This window comes from Sinocyclocheilus grahami, unplaced genomic scaffold (genome assembly GCF_001515645.1).
Source record: "Sinocyclocheilus grahami isolate Dianchi unplaced genomic scaffold, SAMN03320097.WGS_v1.1 scaffold263.1, whole genome shotgun sequence".
In the NCBI taxonomy this organism is placed as follows: Eukaryota; Metazoa; Chordata; class Actinopteri; order Cypriniformes; family Cyprinidae; genus Sinocyclocheilus; species Sinocyclocheilus grahami.
Genome location: NW_015505442.1, coordinates 835,008 through 857,330, shown reverse-complemented (window position 1 = coordinate 857,330; position 22,323 = coordinate 835,008). Strand labels below are relative to the sequence as shown.

Below are 22,323 nucleotides of genomic sequence, written 5' to 3'. Positions count from 1 at the left end.
TCCAAATTTTCCAAATGAGACCCTTCATTCCCAAAGCCCTTTAATTACCAATAGCCCATATTTTACAGATCAGACCCCATATTTTACATTTATCTATTAGTGGGGGATATTACAGCGGAATTGAGCAGAAATGGAATGATTAGAATTGAATGAACAGACCTCATCATATCCGAATGTGATGATTGTACTGGACCTGTCTTATCTGCTTCAGTTTTATTTAGTCACTGTGTGGAAGGGGGAAGGACTCATTTGCACTCTCATTGTGATCAGGATAATGTAGCTATTGTCTCAAATTCAAGCTTGCATTGGGTTGAGTGACATTTTCTTTTCGGTGTCTGATTAAAAAATATAGCACCGTTAATTTATACAATCATAAGCTTTAAACCTAGTGTGCTTCCTCGCTGCATAGTTCACCCAAAAATCAAAACTCTGTCATCATTTACTCACCATGATATCGTTCCAAGTCTCTATGACAAAAGAATGTTTTGAAGAATGTTGGTTATCAAACAGCTTTGGTTCCCATTGAATTCCATTGTATTTTTTGTCCATATAACGGAAGTCAATGGGAACTGAAACTGTTTTGTAAACAACATTCTTCAAAATATCTTCTTTTATGTTCCACACAAGAAATAAAGTCATGTAGGTTTGGAAATCATTTTTGGTAATTGAAATAAAGCTGAAATCAAATAAAATATAAATAGATGAAAAGCTTAAACTTAAATTAATAAGTAAAATTATTAAAATAAAAACTGAAATAAAATTAATTTAAGCTATGTAGGAATATTTTTAAAAAGCACAATAGCACAATAAAATGACTAAAACTTAAAAGTTCTAATGAAAACTGGAAATATGAAAAATAAAAGCGAATTCAAACTGTAATAGTATATAAAAATACTAAAATAACACAGTAGGCCTTCTCTAATACAAATAAAATAGCATGCAAAAATATTGAGTGAAATGATCCATTTTTAATTAAACTTTAATTAACCTTTTATTGATGCTTTTCAGTAGCTGTTGAATTACATTTATTTATTTATATTGATTTATGTACAAACCTGATTCACAGGTCATTTTAGACCACCGGGAAACAAACTCGTGTTTAAAAGTAACCTCTCTGATGAAAAAACAGCTAAAACCAGCATATGCATTTAGCTGGTTTAAGCTGGTGTTCAGCTGGTTTTGGTTGGTTGATCAGCTTGTCCCCCAGCCTGACCAGCTAAAGAAGTGGTCAAAACCCCTCTAAAACCAGCCTGCTAAACCAGCTATGACCAGACTGGAAGACCAGCTAAAACCAGCCAACCTGCTGTTTTTTTACCAAAGTTTGCAGGGTTTGTGGGATTGAGTCTATGAAAGTTTGTTTTGTTTGAGTCACTTTTTGAGTTTTGTTGGAGGTGCAGGGGCTTGGTTATTTCACAGCACTGTCATTTAAGATAAAGGACAGTGAGGTTTGGTTCATCTCCGGCCCAGCATTGGCACAGTTTTGGCCAAATGTTGTCCAGCGTTGGCTCAGCAGGCCTGGTGTCAGGTGAGGGGTGCAGACAAGCCCTCTCTCTCCAGCTCCAGCGGGACACCAGGCAGAACTCGCCAAATCTGTCACCGCGCTCCAAACACACATGTTCTGAGAGCAGCTGATGGGACCATGTGTGACTGCAGACACAGGCCAACAGCCTGCTCCTGTTTTACAATCCACACAACAGCACAAGAACCATAAACCCATTGTCAATATTTGCACATGTTTGGGCTGTTTTTTTTTCTAACAAAATGATAACACATCTTGGAGGAAAATGTGGATTTTTTACAAAGTTAAAGGGATTTTGCAAAAGATTAATAGGATGGAAATTTAAATTAAGAACAAGTAAAAGCCTAAATTTATTTATTCATTCATACATTTAATCTAAACAATATTCCCAAGGAAAGGAGGAGGGGGGCATTATTATTATTATTATTTAATACATTTCAAATTATTGCATAACTTAATTGTGATATTATGGTAAAAGAAAACTAACAATGATTATTATCTTTCTTTTAAAAAGTCTAAAACTTGATCTAATATATTTAGAAATTTACATTTAGATGATTTTACTTATATTTATATAATTTTACTAGATTATGTTTAGATAATTTTACTTAAAATACAATTAAAAATTGTTTTATTTGCACTCCCTTTCAAAAAGATTGGGGTTGATAAGATTTTTTGTTGTAGTTTTTGAGAGAAGTCTCTTATGTTCACCAAGGCTGCAATTATTTAATCAAAAATAATATTGTGAAATATTATTACAATTTAAAGTGACTGTTTTATATTTTAATATATATATTATAAAATGTAATTTATTCTTATGATGCTTGTAAAGCTGAATTTTCAGCATCATTACTCCAGTCTTCAGTGTCACATAATCAGCCAGAAATCATTCTAATATGCTGATTTGCTTCTAATATGATCATTCTGATATGATTATTTGGTCATTATTATCAATGTTGAAAGCAATTGTGCTACTTTATATTTTTGTGGAAACTGATCTTTTTTTCAGGATTACCTTTTGAATTAAAAAAGTAAAAGTAAAAAACAGCATTTATTTTATTTGTAAAATTATAAATATCTTTACTGTTACTTAAATCTTACTCAACTCAAACTTTTGAACGATAGTGTATAACTATACATTTTTGTGTGCATGCATCAGAGCACACCAGAATTGATAATTTCATGTTTCGCATAAGGCTAAATATCATTGAATTCACAACAAGTCTTCGATAAGATTTGTTGTCTTGTTGTGGCTGAAATATGAAATCTGGACAGATAAGAGGATCCAAGTTTCCTCAACAGTCCATCTGACCTCCCACCATTTGGAAGTGGAGGAGAGAGAGACAAGCTGCCCTGGAACACATGGTGAACACCTGCAGACCAGAACACACACACACACACACACCATCAGGCTGTACACTTGCCCATCCTGGCAGTTCATTTTACAGTTTCCTTCTGTGTCTGATCTATGATTTCTTATGATGCTTGTAAAGCTGAATTTTCAGCATCATTACTCCAGTCTTCAGTGTCACATAATCAGCCAGAAATCATTCTAATATGCTGATTTGCTTCTAATATGATCATTCTGATATGATTATTTGGTCATTATTATCAATGTTGAAAGCAATTGTGCTACTTTATATTTTTGTGGAAACTGATCTTTTTTTCAGGATTACCTTTTGAATTAAAAAAGTAAAAGTAAAAAACAGCATTTATTTTATTTGTAAAATTATAAATATCTTTACTGTTACTTAAATCTTACTCAACTCAAACTTTTGAACGATAGTGTATAACTATACATTTTTGTGTGCATGCATCAGAGCACACCAGAATTGATAATTTCATGTTTCGCATAAGGCTAAATATCATTGAATTCACAACAAGTCTTCGATAAGATTTGTTGTCTTGTTGTGGCTGAAATATGAAATCTGGACAGATAAGAGGATCCAAGTTTCCTCAACAGTCCATCTGACCTCCCACCATTTGGAAGTGGAGGAGAGAGAGACAAGCTGCCCTGGAACACATGGTGAACACCTGCAGACCAGAACACACACACACACACACACACCATCAGGCTGTACACTTGCCCATCCTGGCAGTTCATTTTACAGTTTCCTTCTGTGTCTGATCTATGATTTCCTTTTTGTTTCATTGTATCAAGCTATAATATGTTGCTTTTTTCCTCAGTTTATAGCTTTTAAAAGGAAGAATTGACCCCAAAAATAAAACTGTCATCATTTATTCATCCTCATGTCTTTCCAGAGAGGTTTTTCTTTCTCTCATGAAACACAGAAGCTGTATTTCATAATAGTTTTTCATACATTGAAAGCATATAGTGACCAAAAAGCACCACGAAAAGGCGAAAAAGCAGTCCATATGTGTGCTGTATAGTTATATGTATAATAAAGCCGATGTGCTATACAATAGCTGTATGTAAATATGATGAGCTTGAGTCACTTGAATTTGCATCACTTGAATTTGCTCTTGAGATTTTATCAATCTGATGTGAGTGGCCGTGGAGACGCTCTCTAATGAGACGCAGTAGAGGCAGATTGGTCGATTAGTCTGTCAGCTCCAGAAAAACGAATAGTCTTGTTGTGACATGTCACTTTGGCTTAGGGTAACAGTGTGTGTGTGTGTGTGTGAAAATGTGTCAGACAGTGAGTGTGTGTGTGTGTGTGTGTTTGAGGTGTGGATTGGGTGTGGATGTCTTGACCCTCTTGTTCTCTGTGTCTACCCAGCATCCCCGGCTCGGCAGTGTGTGCGTTTGACATGCAGCAGCTGGCACGTGTGTTTGACTTATTCACCCCAAGCATCTGAACAGTAGTTTATGAGTATTAATTTCCGTGTGTATGCGTCAAAGCACACCAGAATTGATCCTTTCATGTTTTGCATAAGGCTTCAGTTCACAACAAGCCTTGGATAAGATTTGTTGTCTTGTTGTTGCTAAAAGCTGAAATCTGGACAGATAAAAGGATCCAAGTTTCCTCAACAGTCCATCTGACCTCCCACCATTTGGAAGTGGAGGAGAGAGAGACAAGCTGCCCTGGAACACATGGTGAACACCTGCAGACCAGAACACACACACACACACACACACCATCAGGCTGTACACTTGCCCATCCTGGCAGTTCATTTTACAGTTTCCTTCTGTGTCTGATCTATGATTTCCTTTTTGTTTCATTGTATCAAGCTATAATATGTTGCTTTTTTCCTCAGTTTATAGCTTTTAAAAGGAAGAATTGACCCCAAAAATAAAACTGTCATCATTTATTCATCCTCATGTCTTTCCAGAGAGGTTTTTCTTTCTCTCATGAAACACAGAAGCTGTATTTCATAATAGTTTTTCATACATTGAAAGCATATAGTGACCAAAAAGCACCACGAAAAGGCGAAAAAGCAGTCCATATGTGTGCTGTATAGTTATATGTATAATAAAGCCGATGTGCTATACAATAGCTGTATGTAAATATGATGAGCTTGAGTCACTTGAATTTGCATCACTTGAATTTGCTCTTGAGATTTTATCAATCTGATGTGAGTGGCCGTGGAGACGCTCTCTAATGAGACGCAGTAGAGGCAGATTGGTCGATTAGTCTGTCAGCTCCAGAAAAACGAATAGTCTTGTTGTGACATGTCACTTTGGCTTAGGGTAACAGTGTGTGTGTGTGTGTGTGAAAATGTGTCAGACAGTGAGTGTGTGTGTGTGTGTGTGTTTGAGGTGTGGATTGGGTGTGGATGTCTTGACCCTCTTGTTCTCTGTGTCTACCCAGCATCCCCGGCTCGGCAGTGTGTGCGTTTGACATGCAGCAGCTGGCACGTGTGTTTGAGGGCAGATTCAAGGAGCAGAAATCACCAGAATCCATATGGACACCTGTACCTGATGAACTGGTACCAAAACCCAGGTATCTATCTATGTATCTATCTATCTATCTATCTATCTATCTATCTATCTATCTATCTATCTATCTATCTATCTATCTATCTATCTATCTATCTATCTATCTATCTATCTATCTATCATTCTACTGATCCATCCATCCTTCTGTCTATCGTTCTATCATCCTTCCATCCATCCATCCATCGTTCTATCATTCTACTGATCTGTCCTATCCATCCATCTTTCATTCTGTCATTCTACCCATCCATCCATCCATCGTTCTATCATTCTTCTGATCTGTCCTATCCATCCATCTTTCATTCTGTCATTCTACCCATCCGTCCATCCATCCATCCATCGTTCTATCTTTTTACCATCCATCCATCGTTCTATCATTCTTCTGATCTATCCTATCCATCCATCTATCATTCTACCCATCCATCCATCCATCCAACCATCGTTCTATCTTTCTACCATCCATCCATTGTTCTATTATTCTACTGATCTATCATCCATCCATCCATCCATCCATCCATCGTTCTATCTTTCTACCATCCATTCATCATTCTATCATTCTTCTGATCTGTCCTATCCATCCATCTTTCATTCTATCATTCTACCCATCCATCCATCCTTCGTTCTATCTTTCTACCGATCCATCCATCCATTGTTCTTTTATTCTAACCATCCATCCTTCCATCATTCTATCTCTCTACTGATCCATCCATTCATCCATCATTCTAACTTTCTACTGATCCATCCATCCATCCATCCATTCATCGTTAATATCATTCTACTGATCTATCCATTCATCCATCATTCTAACTCTCTACTGATCCATCCAGCCATCCATCCATCCATCATTCTATTATTCTACTGATCTATCCATCCATCCATCATTCTATCATAATACTGATTTATCCATCCATCTATCATTCTACCCATCCATCCATCATTCTGTTTTTCTACCAATCCATCCATTCATCGTTATATCATTCTACTGATCTATCCATTCCTCTATCGTTCTGTCATTCTACCCATCCATCCATCTCGTTTGACGGTCAGGAATATAAAAATGAGCAAAATGCTGTCAATCTACAATCTACAAATCTATGCTCTGCGCAAGTTCAGGTAACTCAAAAACTTACGTACACGAGCTGAGACCAGACGTGAGATTTGATCGTAGCCACCGCTCACGTCCATATTGATAAATTCCACGTTTTGCGTTGAAACGACCGTACGCCCAATTTTCTGTCGTACGTTTGTTTCGTAAATGAGGCCCCTTATCTCTGACATCCCTTTTTAATTGTTTCTTAAGCTGTATTAAGAATAACACACCAAGAATGGTTTAAAACATATAGCGGCAGCACTAAAATCTGATTCATGTTTGAAGCTATTAAATGACAAAATGTGACCATCAGTTGAATTCAACGGATCAAAATGAACCCTATTTACTTTCTTAATGTTCCAGTGCACAATTCATAAATTAATGCCGTTCTAAAGAAACTATGTCTTTGCAAAGTTTATTCAAATTGTAATACCTTGATTTACCTCTGAAAGGACTGTTTTATTCATCAGAATTGTAAATAGGCCGTGTGGGTGGGGAAAATAATACAGGGTTAAATTTTTTTCTTATTCAATATTCTGTTTCTCTTGGAAAAATATCACATTATGGTTGCAAAATGGCTTGCAAATGCAGTTTCGTGTTGATTTTAAAGCACTGTTTTATTTGGCTACTGTAAACAGCTTACAGTTAGCATGATGAAATATATTCTTGGCTGAAAATTTATCTTTTATTGTCTTTCATCATATTGATGTTACAACTGTTTTATAAAAGCAATAAGCTTCTGTAATGGTGTGCATATTGTTCTATTTTCCTCACTTTAAAGGTACCAGTTGAACACTATGGTGGTGGACACTGAGGCAGGCCCACACCGCAATCGGACTGTGGTGTTCCTCGGATCCACCATAGGAACCGTTCTCAAGTTCCTCATCACACCCAGCCCGGAGAACCCGTACTCCAACACCAATACCTTTCTGGAAGAGATGGAGGGATACAACCCAGAAAGGTGAAGGGATTTTTTGTTTGAAACCAGTTTGAGGCAATACACTACAGGCAAAACCATTGTTTTTTTTCAGGCATGGGTCAGACTTCTGTCAGACTAGTGGAAAGACATCATCCAAAATATACATTTAAGTGTTTATTTTATTACACTTTATCTATTTGTATGTGCAGATTTCAATTACAGTACACATGTTTAAAGGCTGTATTCTCAAAATCTTCACTTCAGTAACATTTGTATACACCAGACTTTGCAGTTTTTAATCTATATTCTGAGGGTTTCTATATAATTTGCCTGAAAAATATTTAAGTAAATTCACCTTTATTTACAAATTTAAAAAATATAAAATATATACTACGATAGGCTGTCCTACCTGCCTGTCAACGTATGTATCTAAACATAATCTAGTAAAATTCTATACAAAATGGGTATTTGCATATCTCCGTGCACTCTGTTCGCGTAGACATGGTACGTCATCAGCGCTTTCCATTACGCTAACTGCAGACCGAGCAAGAATGGAAGGCGTTATTATTGTAATATTATGCGCTTTGTACTGTAATGTTTTCTCACCGGTGAATGAGACACGAGGTAATCTGACAGCGCTGCATTCAATCCTCCACCAACTCCGTCTCTCAGCGTGTCGCTGGTTAGCCTCTGCTCTGCCTGTGCGCGTTCATGTCTTTTGGAAGAGGCGTGGCTTTGGAGAGTGATTTTCAGGGAGGGTGGGATCTTATGCTTTCAAAGCTAGCTTGCTATTGCTAGACTCTCCGAAATCGCCTTCCCTACCATTAAAGCTGGGGTAAGCGATTTCTGGTAGCCAATGTTGACATTTGAAATCACCAAAACAAACACGCCCCAAAAGGGCCTCGCCAATATTTTGATAGCTCCGCCCCACACATACGTACGCAACCCAGGCAACGATTAGTTCTGTGAAACAAAGCAAAACGTTGTTACACCGTGTCTACACCGGACGCAAGCTATAGAACTATAGAACTCATTATAATCAGTGATGCTGTCTACACCAGATATATATATATATATACATATCTATGGTCTACACTGGATGAGGCGTGGCATGACACGACAAATCCCCGATAGAAAACTGCTGCTGCGTTCTATTTATGACGTATTGACACAAATTTCAAATGATTTTCAACGGTCTCTTTGTCGCATCCAGTGTACTAGACAGACACGGTGTAACTCACCTATCGAGAAGAAACAAAGCAACCTCTGCGTCCGATCGTAGGCCTTCCACTCCTTGAGTTCTCTCCAGCGCTGGAAAACTGATCCGATATTTACACGGGTCCTACTTCTTGCCTTATCGTAAGCCTTCTTTTGTTCCGCAGATGTTTTCCTCTTTTGTTTTTTATCCGCCATCTCTATCTTTCTGTCGCTCGTCTCAGCTAATGTCCGTCCTGTGCACTGAACACTCTCTCCTCCACATCATGAGTAGACACGCCCCTTATTGCTGATTGGCTACAAGTTTGTTTTGCTACTCGGCCCGAATCAGTTTTCTAAAGCTTTTTTGAAAAATCGCTTACCCCACCTTTAATGTACTGTGATGAATTAACTGGGGAAAGTATGGTGATATTTATTATTTGAAACTTTTACCCTGTTACCTGTAGTGTACACAAAGAATATGACAACCCAAGAGAGATATATCTATGCTACCTCCAAAAAGATGAAAGCAGCTTATTAGACAAGATGTTATGCAAACATTGGATTCAGACATACTTTGATGACTTCCGGCCTTCCTGATAAGGCAGCTTGTTGCAGGATTCGGAGCAGAGATCAAGTTGTTTTTGTCCTTAGCATCCTTTAATCTGTTTCCAGACTTGGAATCTGTTTTTATCAAGAAGTTCCGCGCAGTTGTTTACTGTTGTTGACGTTTAGCCCTGGATTAAAAACTTTAGCACTGTCAAAGAAAAATATATTCAGTATCAAATGCAACTGAAGAAATAAATCCACACTTTTTATCCACAAACACGCAGCACCTCTGAAAATGTCCTCAAAAGCAAAAGGAGGCAAAACGATTCAACAGGGTTTCTGATTGTGTGTGTGTGTGTGTGTGTGTGTGAGTGAGCGTGTGGCACTCTGATGGATGAAAACATGGCTGGGGTTTTGAAGATGAAAGGCAATACCTGTCTGGAGGAAGAACAGTAAGGTTCAGAGAGATGCATGCTGGGAGATGAAGGCGAGTTGTGTGGCGGTTGAGATAAGGTTCTCAGCAGGACACAGCGCTCACTGAGAAACACACTCACACACACACCTGAAACAAAGAGATCACTGTGTCTGCTTGACCTTCTGTCTTGCCTTAGGTGTTCTCTGGACGGCATCTAAAACTCTCACACAACTTCCTGTAATATGTCTCATTTGTCTCCCAGCTATTTATCAGTGTTTAGATTACATGTCTGATATCTGTAGACCTACTGTTGGGGAGTTTCTCTGAGACGCCGGTGTCGTAATTTAATCAGAGATGTTGCAGTAATTTAATGCCTTATTAGCAGCTTGACAGTTAATGTGTGTTGGAAAAAGACCAACTCTGACTGAATCTCTTTTAGTGTGTATTTTTTTTGGGCTGTTTGCCACTTTTTTATAGTCACAGACAGTAGAAAGACAAAAGGAGCTTACTGAAGAGAAAGAGAGAGTGAGGAAATTGGATCGGGAACAAGGTTTGACAAAATTCTAAGTTTAAGAATTTGCTTTAATTCAGCTGGAAATTGAATTGGCCACACCCCACAGAAAGTTAAAGTTAAATGACAGGAAGTGGAATTTACAAAATTATAAGTCATATAAATTTAATAGGCAATGCATTATGTGTTGGTCCATACATTTAACATTGAAGCATTTGAGGTCAGTATGTTTTTTTTTTGTTTGTTTGTTTTTTCTTTTTCTTTTTTTTTAAAAAAGATAATTTTATCCAGCAAAAATGCATTTAGTTGATTTAAAGTGACAGTAAGGATATTTACATTGTTACACAGAAATTATATTTCAAGTGTTTCTTGAGCAGCAAATCAGCATGTTAGAATGAATTCTGGCAGATCATGTGACACTGAAGAGTAATGATGCTGAAAATTCAGATTAGCATCACAGAAATAAATTACATTTTAAAATATATTCAGATAGAAAACAGTTATTTTAAATTGTAATAATATATCACAATATTACTGTTTTTACTATATTTTACAACAAATAAATGCAGCCTTTGTGTGCATAAGACTACTTTTAAAAACATGTTAAACTGTAGTGTAAGTAAAATAAAATGTTCAAATGTATTTCATGTAAATGTTAATAAAAAGCCTATTATCTAAACATAATCTAGTAAAATTATAAAAAATAGTTCAAATGATCTAAATCGAAATTTCTGGAAATCATATTGGTTGATTTTCTTCTCACAATATCACAATTAAGTGTATAAAAGAGTGAATTTTGAATAATTCACTACTTTCTTCACTACTAAAATCTCTTTAGGTTTCTTTGTTTTACTCATTAATTTTTAATTCTGACCCCTTTTTGCTACTGTACCTTTAAGACTACATGTAAATGGCATATACAATATGTAAGTTCTATATGTAGATAACCTCTGTAGTGATTGGCTAACCTTCTCACATGTGAAATGAGTTAGAATGTCTCTGCCCTGCTGATGAGTGTGGGTGGTCAAACTGTATGTTAATGTGCTCATGACTCATGGAGACACTGATGTGAAGTTGTTGGGTTTTAATGAGTGTGCGTATTCGTATTCTAGGAAATGTTTAATTGGTAAAGTGCATGAGGGGTTGTATTGATGTGTGTGTGTGTGTGTGTGTGTGTAGGTGTGGTGATGACTCTGTGCAGGCGAGGCAGCCTCTCTCTCTGACCCTGGACAAACCCAGTCACACGCTCCTGCTGGCCTTCCACTCCTGCGTGGTGAGAGTGTCTGTCGCACGCTGCCAACTGCACTCCAGATGCATGAAGTAAGAACACACACACAAACACATACACACCTTCAGTCTGTAACTGACACACACACATTCCCATTTTCCATCTTAAAGTAAATTGTGCCACCCAAATGCACACTGCTTCATCAGCGGCTTTGAAATTACTGTGACCCAGCTTTTACCATTTCCTTCAGACACACACATACACACACACTCCTTCTGGCTCGGCTCCCGTATGGCACATTTAGAGCAGTCTCTTCCTGTGAAGCAGTAAAGTTCTGGTGCAGTTCAGGCGTGATTAATGGTAGAGGCTTTGATTGAGTCTGCTGACGTTCTCTCTCGTCTTGCAGGATGCGGTACAGCGCAGTCGTACCATCTGCGGCAATCCACTATGTACGTCTGCAGCACCATGGGCTGCTCAAATGACTCTTGCACCAGCAGCCAGTGCTGCCATGGGTGGTAAACTGAAGAAAAAAAATGTGCAGGATTTACTTGTTCGCCCAGAAATTGCTACACTGGAAAAAAATGGTGTAGAAACAATTTTGCTAGTAAATTGTACTAATAATTTTAAAAAAAAATAACACATTGTAACATTGAATTTACCATGAAACTTTGAAGTAGAAAGACTGAAATAGTATTTTCTTGTAAAGTATTCTGCAATAATCTTTATTTTATTTGCAACTTCGGTAAATCATTTTTTACACTGTACACAACTTTAAAACATCCTTTTCCTCCTTGCACAAGCTATAAATAGATGCTGAATTAATAATACAGTACTAAATGTAAATGCATTGTGTTAAATAATATACATTTAAATGACAAATCATAATTGTGAAATGATAATTATGTATAAGGCTAAAATATAAAAAAATTTATGAATTAACGTTAATTACATTTGTTGCTGTTCAGAATGTAAATCTAGCTATTTTATTTTTATATGCAGTAAAAGCATTATATTTTCATTTGCATACACACCAAATTTAGGTATAATGATTTATTTTTATTATATTATTCAATTTAATTTACTGTTTATTTTATGTATTATTTTGGTATTGCTATAAAAAATGAACATTGTATACACACACACACACACACACAATGTTGATTTATATTATATATATATACACACTCTTTATATATATTATATATATATATATATATATATATATATATATATATATATATATATATATATATATATATTCTGTCTTTAGAGAAGTGACCCTGAGTGCTGGAGAAACAGATATGAGAAAGTATGTGTCTGCAGCTGAATGTCTGACTCATGTCTCTCTCTCTCTGTTTCAGTCTCTGTAAATATCTATAAATCATGATTTCTGTTCTCCAGTTTTGTTTCCTGTATTCATTATTGAGGAGGTGTGTATTGACCTCTGTAATAACATTGACAAACTTTTGTGTGTGTGTGTGCGTGTGTGTGTGTGTGTGTGTGTGTGTGTGTGTGTGTGTGTGTGTGTGTGTGTGTGTGTGTGTGTGTGTGTGTAGAAACTGCATTGCGTCCAGAGATCCATACTGCGGCTGGACCAGAGGAAGTACCTGCTCACTCCTGAGGCCAGGCACCAGGTTAGTTAGAATCAGAAACATACCCTACACAAATATGAATATATCTGCCCCGTTGTGCCTACTGAGCATGGCTTCAAAACTCAACAGGGCAATCGAGTCACCCTCAAATTCTGGCCATTAAAGGTGAAGTGTTAAATTTCTGTGCCACTAATGAAAATGTTTTACATGGGTTTCCTAAACATTCAGCACGCTCTTCCAATAACATTAATAGAAAGTTCATTCAGAGTTATTTGGACTTTAATAATGTTCTCAAAACGTTACCACAAAAACATTACTTTTCATTCATTCAACTTTGCGTTATTCAGAAATAACATTCATAGATCATTCAAACAACGTTTTAATAACTTAATTGGAAAACAAATGTTCCCATTAGAACATAAGTTCTACAGTTCTACACATGCATATTCCTAAATAAAATTTAATATAAACAAAAATTTACTGTTCACCTTTAAACCAGATGTATTATTATTCAGGTAGCTTGGTAAACATGACAGTTAAAAGTTTTTGTCTGCCATGACAGTCATTGACCTAAAAAAGAAAACTGACAGTCGAATGTGTTTTGAATTGTGTTCGGACACATTTCTAAAAGCAATGACGCATGAAATTGAGTTCTCAAAACTAAAAGCGTTTGCATTCGCTTACTTGCATAAAATGTGTGTCGTGTATCTAATCGGTGAATTTGCGGTTTATGTTCAAATCCGTTTTTCTCCTGTTTTGCAGATTACCTTTCGTGCAGGATGTTGAATATGGAAACACCTCACATCTCGGAGACTGCGACGGTGAGTTTGTGAACCTGTTGGGATGTGACCTTTAGCTTCTCGGTCTACCTTCAGCGCGTCTCTCCTTCCTCGAGAGAATCCTCTAGCAACTCTTCAACAATACAGAAAAGATCCAGTCTGGCCTGATTCGAAAGTTTTGCTTAAGCAGTCAAAGTCACGAGAAAGTCGCAGATTGCATCGGGAGATATGGAGAAAGATAATGAAAGAGAAACAGAGCCTTGAGTCTTTTCTTTTTAGAAATTAATTGATTTCTTTAAAGTGCGAGGTGTCTGGGTGCAAGTTAGCGACAGTGTTTACATTGTTAAAAAGACAAAAGATGGTTTATATTTCCAAACAATCAGAAGCTTAGATTCGCTTTCCACTCTTAATGGCATTTTGCAAATCTGGCAGCATATGAAACACTCTCTGTCAATCTCTCCAGTTTTCATGGCTCAAAACGCTTACATTTGTTCCAAAGTTCAGATTTAGCAGAATGTGGAACAGCAGTGAGGTTCTCAAGTCTCAACTTCAAGAGCTCTTGAACATAACAGACTGCCACGGAGACTCAGACAGAAGTGTCAATATGGGGTGCTGTGTGTACATTAATGAGGAAAAAAAATGAACTTAAATGATTTTAGCAAATGGCTGCAATATAACAAAGAGTCAAAAATTTAAGGGGGTCTGAATACTTTCCGTACCCACTGTATATATCACTGCAGCCGTATAGATTCAGCTGAGGCACATAAGAGAGGGAGCGAGAGAGCACAGAATGAAATCAAAATGAAGTTCAATGGCCTAGTAAGTTTGTACTTTCAAGGAATCTGTCTCTGTGAAATAGTTTCAAAATAAAAATGGTGAACAGCAGCAGAATACGGGTGTCCTGTTTGGATTTCTAATCTTGGCACAGTTTGATTAAGGAAAAGAATGATGGCCACTTTCTATGACTTCTTAAAGTGACTTTCTGAAGCTTTTATAGGAGACGCAACTGAATTTTGAGAGCGCATTTGGGTTGATATGTGCTGTTTGAATGGAGTTGCAGTCAATAACGTCCTCCATTAGCGTAAAACAATGTTTTTTTGCAGCAGAAATAACTCAAAGTGATTGTGAATTATCAAATTGAGAATTGACTGTGCACTGTAAAAAAAAATCCGTAAAATTTACGGTAAAAAATACAGAAGCAACATTTTAGGTTTTACGGTTTTAACTTAAATTTACAGTTTCGTTAACTGATATCATGTTAATATATCAACCTATTGAAGTACTGAAATCGTTTTGTACCTTTGTAATACACTGATAACCACCAAATGCAGGGGGTGATGAGAAAGTCACATGATGAATCAAAGCCCATCACAAGCAGCTTTTAAATAATAACATATATAGAAGGTGCACAGAGTCATTCACACAAACACTAAACACCATCATGGTAACACACATGAAACTGAAATAATGCAATAAACATTCATTTAACAACATTAGGTGTAACATGCAACCCTAATATACAAAACTGATAAGAAAAAACTAAGAAAAAACTGTTATTTCAACAAAAAAACATCAAATTTGAAATGTAACGCAGTGAATTCTGGGAATGTAAATTTACGGTTATTCACTGTAAATTATACGGTCTTTTTCACTTCCAAAAACGATATACTACTGTAAAATTACATGTAATGTCCAAAACAGTTTTTCACTGTATATGGTAGGGGAATTTACCGTTAACCATTTAACAGGTTTTTACTGTAGCATTTTTACAGTCTTTTACCGTTAAATTCACGGTCATTTTTTTACAGTGTGCATACAGTCTTCAACCCTCTCATGTCTGTGTTATATGTACAATACAGTTCACTAGTCACTATGTTATGGTAAATATGGTCGTATGAATATAGCCAGAGAGTCAGACTTCTGAACCTCAGAATCACTGTACAATGTGTTAAGTTCTCACATGCAGTAAGAGTGTGTTTACTCGCTTTAAATTAACATTCAACATAAAGCTGGAGGCTGAAGGATGTATTTACAGACATAGGAAAGGGAGGGATGAAATTAACATGGAGAACAAAATTAACCCCAACGTCAAGAGGCAAATGGGAGCTAATTAAAGAGATCCTTGAAAAGAAATTTAGGCACATTCATAATATAATGAGCCCATAGAAATGCATGTAAAATGGCAGCCGTCTGGCCAGTCTAATATGATTTGGTTCTGGGATATATGAACCAGAATCACAGGCTCATTAAACTCAGCACTCCTGCTGAAACAGCTCCAGTCTGCCAGTCAGCCGTCCTCTCGTCTACATCAAACGCCTGTCTTCTTCTGTCCTCGCTCTCTCCATCCATCACACAGAAGTTCAGTCATATTTTAAAGAGCCTGAGACGAGTGAAACACTGAATGCCAAAAAAGATCAGAACAGAGAGAGAGAGAGAGAAAAAGTTTGTTCAGAGCTTGTTTGAAATCACTCTGTTTGATGCTGCTGGAGTTTGACAGAAGCAGGCAAGTACATTAAAATTAGCCATAGCCAGAGTTTGTTAATGATCATTTTAGATGACATTATAAAGCTATTTAAGTTATCCAGCCAAGCGCAGTGAGTTGCTTTCTCTGTCTTGTCAGGATTGCTGAAATATATAATTTGCTGCAAAAACAGTACTGTTTTTATGTTTTATGTACTTATGCTCACCAAGGCTGCATTTATTTGATCAAAAATACAGTAAAATGGTGAAATTGTGAATACTATTACAATTTTTATATTTTTATATATTTTAAAATGTAATTTATTCATATAATGGCAAAGCTGAATTTTTAGCAGCCATTACTTCATTGTTCAGTGTCACATGATCCTTCAGAATCAAGAAACATTTATTATTAATGTTCAAAACGGTTGTGCTGCTTAACATTTTTGTGGAAACCATAATATATATTTTTTTCTTCAGGATTCTTTGATGAATAGGAAGTTCAAAACATTTATTATAATTTTTTATTATACATTATTTATTATTAATGTATTTACTGTCACTTTTTTTTTTTTTAATAAATTTAAAGCATCACTGCAAAAAAAAAAGTATTTATTTCTTTAAAAATAAAAATCTTACTAACCCTTAATGAAGTCTTACTGAATCTTACTGAGACTATTAAAATATACTACAAATACAAATAATACAAAGAGATAAGAGAAATCTATCAATGGTCAGGAGGTTTCTGTGTATTTCACTTGAAATGATTGCTACACCGCTGAAGAGACACACAATATAAGCAATCTTGTAGCAGTATTATAGTCTTTAGGAATGTTCAAAGGAAACAAAATATTAAGAAACGGGTTCAGTTGTTGAGTGTGTTGTGTGCAGCAGACTCCTGCTGTTACAATGAACAAATGCAGTGAGAGCTGCGATTCCCAGCTGAGACTAGAACAGTTTTAATGGCAGAAAACAGAAAGGGGATGAGAGAGAGAGAGACAATACAAGAAGAGATAAGAAAATTGGGATTTGTGTGTGTGTGTGTGTGTGTGTGTGTGTGTGTGTGTGCCTGTGTCATTGTCTATGCATGTGGGGGAATAGACGTGTGCTTTGTCAAAGAGTGTATATACAGTTGTTTTTGGTAGTACCATATTCTGGACACTACCACAATGGCAGTACCATAGTATTCTTTCTGCACACAATATTTATAAATGGAAAGAGTGTGCCACCAAACATTCGACAGTTCACCCGAAAATGATCATTTACTTCCATTCATGTCATTCAAAACCAGTTTGTCTCTTTTTGTGGCCTACAGTAGCAGGGAAATCATTTGGACTGACATGTGGATGAGTAAATGATGACAGAATTTTCCTATTTGGGTGAACTATTCTTTTAAAAGTCCTCTTACTGTCAAGATATTTACTAGTTTGGATACTGGGGTAGACGCAGAGTCTGACAGCTTCTCATTTCTGAGACGGCTAACAGCCCACACATAAATGGCACTGCTAGAGGAGAGATAGTCAGCGAGAAGAAAGCCAAGAGGGGAGATAATAGAGGAAAAGAAGTAGACTGAGAAAATAGAGGTTAAAACCAAGGACATCTCACAGGGAACAGCAGAAGAAAGAGTACAAAAAATGCTGTTAAAAGAGAGAAAGAGAAAGGCCCGGATTACACATACGCCAATTCCAATAGAAACGATTAGAAAGCAGAGTATGAAAAGCATGAGTCATCAACTTCAAAAACTGATGCGTTCTTTGAATTTGCAGAATGATCTCTTTAGACCCCTTTAGTTAGAATATTTCTTACATCTACTCACATTTTCAGTATAAAGCTTAATTGCACAGGTTACTTATGGTCATTGATTGACAGTGGTGTTTACATGTTCACGGTTCTTGAGGCAGGACTTTTAAGTGCAAGGTTTCTTAGGTAATATTCCATCTCTGGAAGGCCACGGCCTTAGTCTACTGAAACACACACTATGTATAGTTTAGTGAATTAGGAGAGACTGTAGTCAACAGTCTCTTGTTTTCTGATCGATTGCTGGGGCTGTAATATACAGAAACTCAATAGATCAATTGCACACTGCTTCTTAAGTCATGAGGAGCTTCTTTGATGCTTTTGTAAACCATTCAAGTGTCAATTTTTAAATGATTAGTCCTCCTGAGCTTAATCATGTCAATAGCTGTAGATGTTACAGTGTTTTTAGTAGTCCTAAAACTGAGTTTTTGCCTTCTAGACCTGCTGTTTTTGGATTGTAACATATTTTGCTCTCTTTCTTGCAGGTCTGTTGCGTGAGAGTTTTATGGATGAGCCTGAAAGTCTTGTTACTTTGAACCTGCTGGTTGTTGCTGCAGTCTCCGCATTCTCCACCGGGGCAGCGCTCTCAGGCCTGGCAGTGTGCTGGATCATGGGCCAAAAACACCGTCACCGTTCGCACAGCAACACTCCTTCGTCCAGTAGTCAGCGGAAGATCGAGAAGGAGCGCTGCATGATGGGACAAAGCAGGAGTGGCTCCGTGATGAGTGTATCCCGGCACAGCGGCACGGACCGGCCACGCTCGCAGGGAGAGACACTCTTCGTTATGCCCAATGGTTGGGTCAAAGCGGGCGACTTGGATCCAGGTCTACTTCCTACACCCGAGCAAACTCCCCTGCAGCAGAAACGTGGGCTATGCCTGTCCGATTCCGGATCCAGCTGGGACCAGAGTCAGACCTTCTTGAGCTCGGTGGGTACCCAGTGTCCACCTCCACCGTCCACGTTGTTTCTCAGCTCTAAACTCCTGCAAGGAACCGGTCGACGCCACGAGGAAGCCATTGAGACCGGGATCGACCGCCAACGCTATGTCTCTCTGTCCAAGTACCGGGATCAGGGTATACGCCCAGGCACTCTTCTTCGCAAGTCGGCAGGCGAATACAACTACCCCATGACTCCCCAAGACTCCCCTGACCGGCGGAGAGTGGTGTCGGCCCCCAATACCCAAATAGAGTACAGCGGAGAGCCTCTTCGCTGGACCCACGAAGGCTACATCTTCAGCAGTCACGGCATACCTCCAACGAGCCACCACTACCCCCCGGCCTCACAGCATCCTGCAGGACTGACGCGTTCTGTGCTCCACGGGTCCCGGGGGCTCATCAACCTGGCAGACTTCAGCCACCTGCTTGGGAAGGGAGGGAGCGATCGGACACCGACAGGCCAGTGAGCAGAGAGGACCAAGGATGAGAGGAGCGGGAAATTGTAGAAACGTGAGCGGCTGAAACCTCATGTGGACCTGGCCAATCACAGCAGCTCTCTGTGTCTCTCTCTCTGTTTTTTTCCTCACCTGCTTGTCATCCTTTTCCTCATTTGTCTGGAACTGCTTGCATGAGGACAAGCCAAAATGGACCTCACTGACTATGAGAAAAGCAGCCATTCCACCTGGAAACACCTCTTTCTTCTCTCTATTTATCACTCACAATCACACAAATATGTAGACAGAGATGTGCTTTTCCCTGTAGCTCTCATTCTTGCTGACTGACTATGAGTGCGGCTTACCAAACTTTATGGAGGAAAGAACCGTAGCCATCTTGAAGACTATCTATCCCTGAATCTGTTCAGACCTAGACTCTCTTTAGCAGGTTACCCTTTCAGCAGATTTGTAAGTTTGATATAACGACAGCATTTCATTTGGGAATTGGGGCAATTGTTCACTCCATATAAGACGAAGAGCCCAACAGTTCCTTGGAGTAATGACACAGTGGTCAATGGTGGTTGTTGTTTCTGGTCGATACCAAATTCAAAACAATGTGCTGTGATTACTGGCGTTCAAGACACCCCATTTACATCAGTGTAAATGCTGTAGGAGTATATTTGGACAGGTCAACTGGTCAGAAGGAAAGATTTGGAACAAAACTTCATATTAGAACTTTTACTACAGAATTGCTTCTCTCTTTTTTACATCACAGTGATTACTGATTGGTTAAAAAAATTCTAATTTCTTGTAGCCCATTAAATTCACAATATCTCCATAACATACATAGCAGTGTTGTAGTACTCTGATCTGAACAAGATCAGACTCAGACTGAAGTCTGCCTCAAGTTCAAGTCCAAGAGCATATTTTCTTTGACTTATTCAAGACAGCTCATTCAAGTCCGAGTCCATGCTCAAGTAGTACAGACTCAAGTAGTACAACACTGTTTCATAGAAAGATGAATTGAACCTATTTTAGCATATTAAATGGGAAAATAAAGAGAACCAAAGTATAGAGAGGGCCATATTACCCAAAATAACAACACTGTCTGTCTCCATCAGTTACACTTTTTCCATTATAAACGCTTGTGTGAGATATCACTACATGTGGGCGGGGCCCCGTCTCATAGTTTGCTTTGCAAGATTAGCAGTACGCCATTTGCTCTGATGCATCACTTTGACCAAAATATATGAATAGAAAACACAAGATTTTTCTGTTGTATGTTTGGAAATCTTTTGTGTTTTTGACTTTGTGTCTCTGTCGGTTGAGCTGAGGCCTTTACCTCAGCCTTAAATTCAGACTTTACAAGAGAGAGAGAGACAGAGAAAGAGAAAACTTCGGTCAGATGAGTTTCATGGCCTCAACCACATGGACTTCTGTGTTCTGTGTAGCTCTGTGAGATTTATCAGAGAAACAAAACTCTCTGAGAACTGCAGAACACGCTGGATTCCAAGTCTTTTTTGTCTTTTTGTTTTGTTTCTTCCTTTTTTGTACAGTGAATTTTTTTACACAATATGTAAAATGTAACATGGAGCAGAGAACTGAGGTAAATAACCCTGCCGTTTTCAAAAAAAAAAAAAAAAAGATCTTGAGGACCATTGGACTCTTCTTCTTGAAGATGCCGTTTCATCTTTTGTTTCTCCTGGACTCTGAAGGAGAGCAAACAGGAATGGAAACCCGGAGAAGAGGAATCACAATGCGAGAACTACAAGGACTACAAAGTCAAGAGATGTCATGTGACTTGAAGCCAGTTATGTTATTGGGTGGTTTATTTGTCTGTGAAGTAACCAATTATTTTGCTTGTCATATCCATCATAATACATTTCCCCTCATTTTCGTATTTATTTGCTTTGGTTTTTAATCATGGAAGTCCTTTTGAAAGTTCTTCAACATCAACAGGGATCATAGATTGCATGTTTCCAGTCATGTATCTGGGAACTGTCAAAGAGAAAACCCTGTGTCCTTAAGTCATTGTGACCTTATATTAGAAAACTAAAAGAGTATCATAATCAAATGTACAGAGAAACACTCACTGGCTCTGTTCCAAACTCTAGTGAGCTGCCTACCTAGTCACCAAATTCTAAAGCAGTTTAATTCAAGATGGGAGACAGAGTTTACATTTATGCATTTGGCAGATGCTTTTATCCAAAGTGACTTACATTGCAATTAAGGTATACATTTTATCAATTAATGCATTCCCTGGGAATCGAACCACTGACTTAGGAATGTGAATTTTAAACAATCATTTTATGAATAAACAATAAACTTTATGGCATGCAACCATTTGGAAAGGTAACTGACAGAAAATAGTTCCATCTTATTTCAAATTAAGTAACGAAAAAGTAAAATTTACTATTTTTGATCTTATTAAAGTTAGCTAAGTACCTATCGTCAGATTAGTGGAATTAACTTTATTTTGAGAATTAATCAAGTTTCTTTCTGTGTTGGGCACTGTTAATGGAGTTGCTGTCCGAAAAGATTATTTCAAAACAGTCACAAGTTAATTTTGGTCTGTATTCTGCCTTAAAGGTGTCCTATTATGCTCTATTACAAAGTCTTGATTTTGTTTTGGGGGTGTACTAGAACAGGCTCTCATACTAGGTTTTTCGAAAAACACATTATTTTTCACATATTTTACATTATTACAAAACCTATGTCCCCAGTCTGGCATGAACGGCTCGAATAGTTCCTGTATCAAATGAAGGCCCGCCTTAATTTGAACTCGGCGCCTGGTCGGAAATGTCACGCCCCTTACCATAGCCGCCTGCGAGCTTCAGTGTAAATATTGCGTCAAAATCAAATCAATTTGAGCGCGATTTAAACCCGGATGATTGTAACCACTCTAAGTTCGTCTGCCTTGGGAAAGCTAGCGTGTCTACAACATAGTGATAACACTCGTTGCCTTCTCTAGTGCAGCTCAACCAGGTCTCGTCCCATTCGTCG

The 22,323-nt window shown here is 37.7% G+C and overlaps 1 pseudogene; it reads left to right on the top strand.

Annotated features, from left to right (window-relative positions):
• LOC107599282 (semaphorin-6B-like) overlaps nucleotides 1-19,650 on the top strand; it is a 49,585-nt pseudogene extending 29,935 nt beyond the window's left edge.
• Nucleotides 19,651-22,323: the final 2,673 nt, after the last annotated feature.